The following is an 8,620-nucleotide window of genomic DNA, read 5'->3' on the forward strand; positions in this document are numbered from 1 at the left end:
AAAAAAAAAAAAAAAGAAATCTTTAAAAGATACCCATTTTTCTTCAGTTAATAAGGTAAAAAAGATTACATTGATATGGTTAAATTCCCAGGACCCTCAGTTCTTTAGGGATGCACTAAATGACTATCACTGCTTACGAAAGTGTCTTGAACTTGATGGAGCTTATGTTGAGAAATAAAGTTTATATTTTATTTTATCTTTTAATTTTTTCCATAAACTTTTGAAGTCCCCTAATGCAGCAGTCACCAACCTTTTTGGCACCAGGGACCAGTTTGGTGGAACACCATTTTTCCACGGACAAGCATGGGTGGAGGATGGTTTTGGGATGAAACTGTTCCATCTCAGATCATCAGGCATTAATTAGATTCTCATAAGGAGTGCATAACCTGGATCCCTCACATGGGCAGTTCACAACAGGGTTTACACTCCTGTGAGAATCTAATGCCCGCTGATCTGACAGGAGACAGAGCTCGTTCGCTTGCCTATTACCTTCTGCTGTACGGCCTGGTTCTTAATAGGCCATGGACCAGTAGCAGTCTGCTGCCTGGGGATTGGGGCGCCCTGCCCTAGTGTGTGTGTGTGTGTGTGTGTGTGTGTGTGTGTGTGTGTGTGTGTGTTTGCTGTGTGTGTATTCCCCTCGCCTTCCTTACATATACTCTTACATTCTTCATTGAAACTTAACAGATATTGTGAAGTTTGCTGCAAATCTGTACAGCTGCACTATATTTCATAATATGACTGTCCCATAATTTGCCCAGCCTCTTCTGAATAGACATAATGGTGGTTTTCAGTTTTTTACTTCCACAAACATACTTTTGCACATATGTATGAATAGGACTACAGAATCAATTCCTTAAAGTGGAATTATAGAATCAGAGGATATGTGAGTTTTCATTCTAATAGACATTGCCAAATGGTGACACTTAACTTTTGATGAGAACTGCCAAAAGTAAAGTATTTGTTCATGCCAGAAACAAGAGTGAAGATAGCATTTTATTTTAAATTTTAATACCTCAGGCAAGCAAGTAGCATATTTATTCATGAAACTCATTTGCCCCAGTCTTGCCCATCTAAAACACATACACATTGTTACGAACTCATTCAAAACACACTTGTGACAACAGCTTACCCAATAAGGAACTTGCCAGAAGTTTCCTATCACCAAATTGTATGAGTATTTGTCGCAATGGAGTTAGCTTGCACGCTCTCTACTTTGCCCTGGCTGTGTTTACTACGTTGCATGGCCCTGTTAGTAACACTGTCTTTTCTTTTGTAACCAAAGGTCAGTTTGTGACCCTGCTCCACTCCCCACCTCCTCTGCCTTAGTTTCTTCTCGCCTGAGTTTCCTCATAAGAGTAACCAGTCTTAAAGTGTCAGGGCAGGCACATTATTGATGTATCAGTGAAGAGCCCCTGGGCGCAATGGAACTTGAATTTGATTTTCTATTACCGGTGAGGGTGAGTTAGTAAACAGACAGCCTTGTACTCTGTTCAGCGGCTTCCCTTGCTGCCTTTGTAATGGAAAAAGTAGAGACCCAGAACATTCTCCCGTTTCTCTAGTGTTTACTCAACACACACTCTGTGCTACCATCCCCATTTGTGGCTTCTTTCCTATTTGCTCTTGTAACATGAGAAACAGTGTGGAGGTTTTATGCTTGTTTTGTAATCAGCTATAACCATTTCCTTTTCTCTGCCTCTGACTATAAACACATTTCCTTCCTGGTAACCATTGAAAATCTATATCCGACCAGGTTGAAACCGAATGAAGTCATTTTGGTTCCATTGGTGACAACCAATTAAATATAATTCTGTTTACATTTAGAATGGGTTGTAAATTTAAGAAAATGACTTAAGCCCTACTTAAAATATTTTTTGGCTCATAAAACCATGAAATAATTTCTGTAATATGAGTAATGAAGAAGCTTCATATTTACATTTACCTTTAAATTGCTCTCAAAGAGCCAGAGACTGGACATAAAAAACAAACAAACAAAAGATTCAGACTCTGCAAGAAAGCTATTTCACTATCACCATGCTGTGAGCTGGTTAAGCTCCTTAGCTCAGATAGCCCTATTTTCTTAGGGAGCAATGGAAAAAACAGATCTACTTAAAAATAACAGTAAAAACAAGGAACACACTGCACTATGTTGGTAAACCTCAAACTCACGTAAGTCAGTCACCTGCCCAAATGGGAGTTTAGAAGTTGGTGCTACTACTCTTAGTCCCACCATAAGAGGTCACCAGAAAACAGGATCCTGAGTTCTAGGAAAAGGGATAAGAATAGACAACAGGTGGGAGCCACCAAACTATTCCAGACCTGGTGACAGAAACCTTAAAAGGAAAGCTCCAAATACAATTAACTGACCAAACGCCTCCACACAGTGGAGAGGCTTCAAAATCAATAAAGACAACGCACCACTTCTGAGCACTTACAACAAAGATGCAGATGTATCTTTGGCAATGGATTTTTTTATTGAGTTCTGTCTCCTTTTCTTCACAAGCATGTATTAAGCAAGTTTTATGTGTTGTATTTTCACTGGGTGTTGTACAAAGACTAAAAAGTCATCAACTCTGCCCCATAGTGGGTGGTCGTTAAATGTTGTAAAATAAATGAATCCGTGAATGTGTTCATGTGTGAATGAATGAATAAATAAAGCTTTTAATATGGTTACGGGAGAAAACACAGCTTTAATTTTCTGTTACTTGTGGGGGTGGTATGTACAGAACACAGTGGAGTGCGTGGCCAGTTCTACCCAGGGTAGTGTGGCAAGACCTCAGACTTGAGGTGATCATTGGTCAGATGAAAGGAGGAGTTTAATGTAGACAAGTAAAAGACCACGGAATGAGCAAAAGCCTAAAGCAGAGATCAGCAAACTACAGCCCGTGGACCAAATCCCATCTGCTGTCTGTTTTTGTAAATAAAGTTTTACTTGAACAGAGCCGTGCTCATGCATTTATGTTTTTTCCATGGCTGCTTTCACACTACAATAGCAGCACCAAGTAGTTGCAACAGAGACCACATGACCCAGGAAACCAAAAATATTAACTGTCTGGTCCTTTACAAGTAAATGTCTGCCGCCCTCTGGCCTAGAGTTATGAAAGAACTGAATATTCAGGAACCTGTAGGGAAGTCCTAATAGTTGACACTTGTAGTCCAAAAAGAGGCTCAGTGAGAGAAGAGACAAAACGGTGAACGGAGGCCAACCCTGAAGGTTCTTCTGTGCCACATTAAGAAATTCAGTTTTGCTGGCCAGGCGCAGTGGCTCACGCCTGTAATCCCAGCACTTTGGGAGGCCGAGGCGGGCAGATCACGAGGTCAGGAGATCGAGACCATCCTGGCTAACATGGTGAAACCCCGTTCTACTAAAAATATAAAAAAGTTAGCTGGGCGTGGTGGTGGGCGCCTGTAGTCCCAGCTACTTGGGAGGCTGAGCCAGGAGAATGGCGTGAACCCAGGAGGCGGAGCTTACAGTGAGCTGAGATCGCACCACTGTACTCCAGCCTGGCCGACAGAGCCAGACTCCATCTAAAAAAAAAAAAAGAGAGAGAGAAATTCAGTTTTGCTCCTTTAGGAAATGGGTAACAAGAGCAGTTTTGCTCTTAGAAATATCTCTCGGGGATCAGGATAGAGGAGAGAGATGCAAGATTGCAGGAGGAGATAAGTTCTCCAAACTTCACATCTCATCAATTCCTTGATTCAACAAACATTGAAAAACTCAATGCTGTCATTATGCCTCTTGCTCTATCCTTGGGAGACAGAACCTGGCACACAGACATGCTCAATCAGTATTTATTGAATAAAGGAATTAAGGAAAAAATAAAGACAATATTGTAATGGCATCATTATTAAATGGTTTTCTGAATAGGCTGCCTCTCTATGAGACAAATAGCTGAGATTCTCACAGATTTCCAGTTTCCATACTAGCAGGCATTGAGATCCAGGCACAAGGAGGTTAATAGTGAAACACAAGCCAGAGAGAAATTCCTCCCCTTCTCCCTGGTGCCAACATCATCAAATACCAGTCACTAGCCAAACCTGTGTTTATTCCATGCCCTGTGGCCTAATGAGAGGGGATGGGACAAGAAGCAGCTCTGCTAATAACTGTCATGAAAATAATAATATCACTTGGCTCTACGCACCAACTTTCACTGGAAGATCTTGAATCATTTTTTTTTCTCTTGCATAACTATTATTTCCATTTTATTTCCACTAAAGGAGAAGCCAAACCACATAGAGAGGTTGTGACTTGCCCAAGGTCATGGAGCAAATCAGAAGAGCAGTTTTTAAAAGCTGAGAATATCAGGGGATGTGAAATCCATTTGCCTTCCCAGCCTAGAATGGGCTGGGTTCATGACTCAGTAAGACACACGGCATTACCTAAGCTCAGTGTCTCACAAAATGAGTCATGCTAAGGAAGACTCAGGGCCTGAGGGGCTGTGTCAGACACACGTTTTCAGTAGTCACTCATTGTTCCTGCCCATCAGATTTTAACGTCTGTCATCATAGGCAGGGCATCTTGGGAGGTTTAGCCTACAGAATTGGGGAGGTCTGCCTTGGGGGTGTCTGTCTTTTCTGGATGTTTACCCAGCTGTCAGTTCCTATGAAGCCCAGGTCTCCCCATTCCATTATCCACCAGGAGCCTTCGGCTGGGGTAGCCGTGGCTTCCACTCGGTCCATGATGATTCTGGTGTTTGCCTGTTGTCGCAGCGTAATTACTAACTAATAAATCCTTTTGTTACTCTAAAAAATGCCCCAGTTTGGACTATAAATTAATTATATGGTCACTCTAACTGACAAATCAAGAAGCATCTATGCAGAAACCGAAAGCCCTCTTTTCATCATGATGGGTCTATCTCAGCCACTTTTGTTTCAAGGACTTAGAATCTTGAACTCACAATAGGCCCAAACTCCCAGTCAGTTAAGGAATCTCCTCCAAGCTACATAAATGTTCTTGGTCATAGAGTTAGCTACACAGTCCATAGACCAGTTAATTACTAATTATGAGTAATCACTTCCTTACCTTATACCAAAATCTGCCTTCCATATCTTTTATACAATGATCTTAGCACTATTCGCAAGAAGATGAAAACTCAATTCTCCTTCCCAGTCCCATAAGAGAACCCCCTTAAGTCCTCTGTAATCCAGCCCAAACACCACCGAGCATCAGGAACAAATTCTAAACAGCATTTGGGAATGTAGCTTTGGAGTCAGACATACCTGGATTCCGATCTGGGCTCCATCACTCCCTAGCTAGATAGCCTTTGGTAAATACTTAACTTCTCCAATTTCACTTTCTTTGTCTGTAAATTTTAACAAACATTAACTACTTAAGCTAGGCACGACTGGTTATGGAACCAATAGCTAGTTCCCTTTTCTTTCTTACTAACCAAGGGGCTCACTTAAATGCTCTTGGATTACCCAGCTTTCTTGCAGCTAGATGTGGTCATGCAATGCAGTTCTGGACAAGGAGCTGCAAGACGAGGTACCAGCTGGAGTTTCTGAGAAAGCCTGTTAGAGGGCACACATCCAGCTTGCATTCACCTTGTCAGTTAGTGCTACTTAGCTTCTCCCTTCTTTCAAATACTTTCTGCCTAAAAATTAGTTGTGAAGCACAAAATAGAACAACTATGCTGCATACATGAGGAAGAAAGCCTCCAGCAAAAGAGACTGGGTTCTTGATGGCACCATGGGGCCTGCATACTCACCCTGAAATGCTTACAGCTGGACTTCCTATTACATGAGAAAAATAAATCTCCATTGGTTAAACCATTGAAATTGGGTTTCTGCTACTTGCAGTCAAACCAGTCCTAAATGACACATACTTCAGAAGGTTGTTTTGAACATAAAATGAACTTACTATGGTGTCCAGCACAAAACATATAGTGAATGGTTTGCTATTATCACTATCATAATTATTATCATTGCTTCTCATTTCCATAGACCTTAGAGAGAGGGGCAAGAACATGTAGCTATAGCAATCCTTCCAACCTCTGATAGCACCGATACAAAAATATCTGTGATCTCTTAAGCACACACAAAAAAGTCAGTTGCTGATGTTTCAACAAGTGCGTCTCTGTTAGTGGCTAATGAAACCAGTTCTTCAAAACACCAGATCCCGAGACCACAAAGAAATGAAATTCCACCTGGCTGGCAGGTCAGGGAGCAAGTTCTTTCCCGTAATGAAGGGTGAGCCTGGTTTCCTCTCTGGACAGGGAATCCATCCATATCGTATTGTGCATCTCCTGGAAGTGCTGTCCTCTCTGAATGACAAGCAAAGCACAACACTTTAAGGATGTCATTATTTCATGGGAAGAGAGTTTCTGCTCAGAAACCAAAGCCATACCTAAAACCAGCTGAGCTTAGGAGCACATGTTCAAGTGGAGCACTGGGAAGTGGAATGAGCTTTCTATAACCTTACTGAAGCATCTGCCAAGATCAGACAAGGATAGGACTGGCCATGCATTATTCCCTGGAGTCCACCAAGCCACAGATTTGGGTTCACGGGGGCCTATCATGGTATTCATCCCACCTCCACCTACTCCCTACTCCACTCTGCAGATATAAAGAGTGGTGAAGTGAAAACACACACACACACACACACACACACACACACACACGACAAAAGAAAACATCATTAAGTTTCAGAGTTCAACAGACCTAGGGTTCAAATTCCAGTGGGTCACTTATAAACCAGGTACTTTTGGGCAGACCATTTGCCCTTTCTGAGCTGCAGTTTTTGTATCTGTAAAATAGATAAGAGTTTCACAGGTTTGCAGAGGATTGAAGGAGAAAGTCTGTGTGTACCTGGTACAGGGTTATCATTAGTCCCTCTTTCCCTATCAGCAGGATGGCGCTGGCTGACTTTTTGTATTCACCACCCAAGCCCAAGGAGTGGACCCAGCTCAGGTCACTGCCACCAAGGGCAGCTTGTTTGTTGCCTTCTACCCTGTGCATCATCATCCAAGTTTTTGGGCCACACTTGGGGAGCCAAAGCCTTCTCCAAAGCTGAGGTCATAAAGCAGAAAAAGACAAAGCTCTGCTTTCAGAAAGCAGGTTTAGTTGGCAGTGAGCAAAGCCACCTTTCTATAGCCAATCTGCCCTTGGGTATGGGATTGAGTCCCCAGCAAATCCAGCACAAAGTGGCTGGCCCGTTCAGCCCTCCCACCCACCACAGCCATGCACAACACCTGGACAAACCTCTAAGGCCTGGGAAGCAGCTTCGCCCAACCTCTCCCCATCTCTGGCACAGCCCCCTTGGGGCACAGCCTCAGGCAGGATGGAATATGACAGTCACAAGATTCACACCTCTAGCCACGAAACATACTCTTCTCCCTACGTCACCTGGCAGGTGTCATCGGCAGTTGGTTTTACAGCTACAGCGGCACACACAGCATTTTCTTCACCTCTGTGTTACAGAAATGGCCACTGTTACTCTCCTCACTTTTAATCACTGGAGTATCTAGGAATATTTGTCAACATGGTTTGTGGATATTGAGACTGGCTGGATATTCATACATACATTTCTCTGCAACTCCATAAGCTGGCAACATAAGACCATGCAGAAACCAGAAATCTGGGGTCCATACATAATGACTCCATACAAAATGTGTTTTGTCACAGAGTATAAGAATAGATAAACTAGTAATAGCAAACGATGTGTATTAACTGTACTTCAGGCTCTGTGCTGAGCATGTCTCTCTCTACAACTATTATTATTATCCATTATCCCCATTTTACAAAAAAAATCCCTTGAGTCTTCTTGGTGTATTCTAGATTTTAATTCTTTGAAGGTTTTATATATTATAAATCTTTTCTCACTCTGTCCCCTTTTTTGTTAACTTTGCTTATTGTGTCTACCCTTTACAGAATTTTTAATTTTTAAAATATAGTCAACTCTATTAAAATTTCAACTTATGGCTGGGCATGGCGGCTCATGCCTGTAATCCCAACACTTTGGGAGGCTGAGTTGGGCAGATCGTTTAAGGTTAGGAGTTTGAGACCAGTCTGGCCAAAAAGGTGAAACCCTGCCTCTACTAAAATACAAAATTAGCTGGCCATTGTGGCACAAGTCTGTAATCCCAGCTACTGGGGAGGCTGAGGAAAGAGAATGACTTGAACCCAGAAGGCAAAGGCTGCAGTGAGCTGAGATGGTATCACTGCACTCCAGCCTGGTCAACAGAATGAGACTCCATCTCAAAAGACAATAATAACAATAATTTCAACTTATGGTTTGTGTATTGAGTACCTTCTTTAACACCTCTAATATCTCATTTTAGCTTTATAATTTTACTTTTGCACTGAATTCCTCTTTGGCCTATGCTTGAGATAGTGAACCAATGAGCTGTTTCTCCACCACCAAGTAGTAGGTTTTAGGCAATCCATCCCTTCCCCACTGATTGATGGTGCCATGTTTATCCCAAAGCAGGTTCCCATGTAGACTCAAGTCTGGCTCTCACTCTCTGCTCTTTCCCTAAATACTGATCCCATACTGATTTTGTCTGGAAGGGTGAGTTCCTTCTCTCTGCTCTTCTTTTTCAGAATGACTTAGGCATCATGAAACTTTATTCCTTCATATGAATTTTAGAGTAAGTATGTCGAAGTCCTCAAAAAAAAAAAAAAA

The 8,620-nt window shown here is 42.1% G+C and overlaps 1 long non-coding RNA gene across 1 annotated transcript in view; it reads right to left on the reverse strand.

Annotated features, from left to right (window-relative positions):
- Positions 1-5,297, reverse strand: part of LOC108527228 (uncharacterized) — a 13,047-nt gene extending 7,750 nt beyond the window's left edge. The window contains exon 1 of the long non-coding RNA XR_001884750.1: positions 5,218-5,297. This is a non-coding gene — a long non-coding RNA (uncharacterized LOC108527228). The remainder of the gene's footprint in view (positions 1-5,217) is intronic.
- Positions 5,298-8,620: the final 3,323 nt, after the last annotated feature.

The sequence above is a fragment of the Rhinopithecus bieti genome, unplaced genomic scaffold (genome assembly GCF_001698545.2).
Source record: "Rhinopithecus bieti isolate Rb0 unplaced genomic scaffold, ASM169854v2 scaffold_2453, whole genome shotgun sequence".
Lineage (NCBI taxonomy): Eukaryota > Metazoa > Chordata > Mammalia > Primates > Cercopithecidae > Rhinopithecus > Rhinopithecus bieti.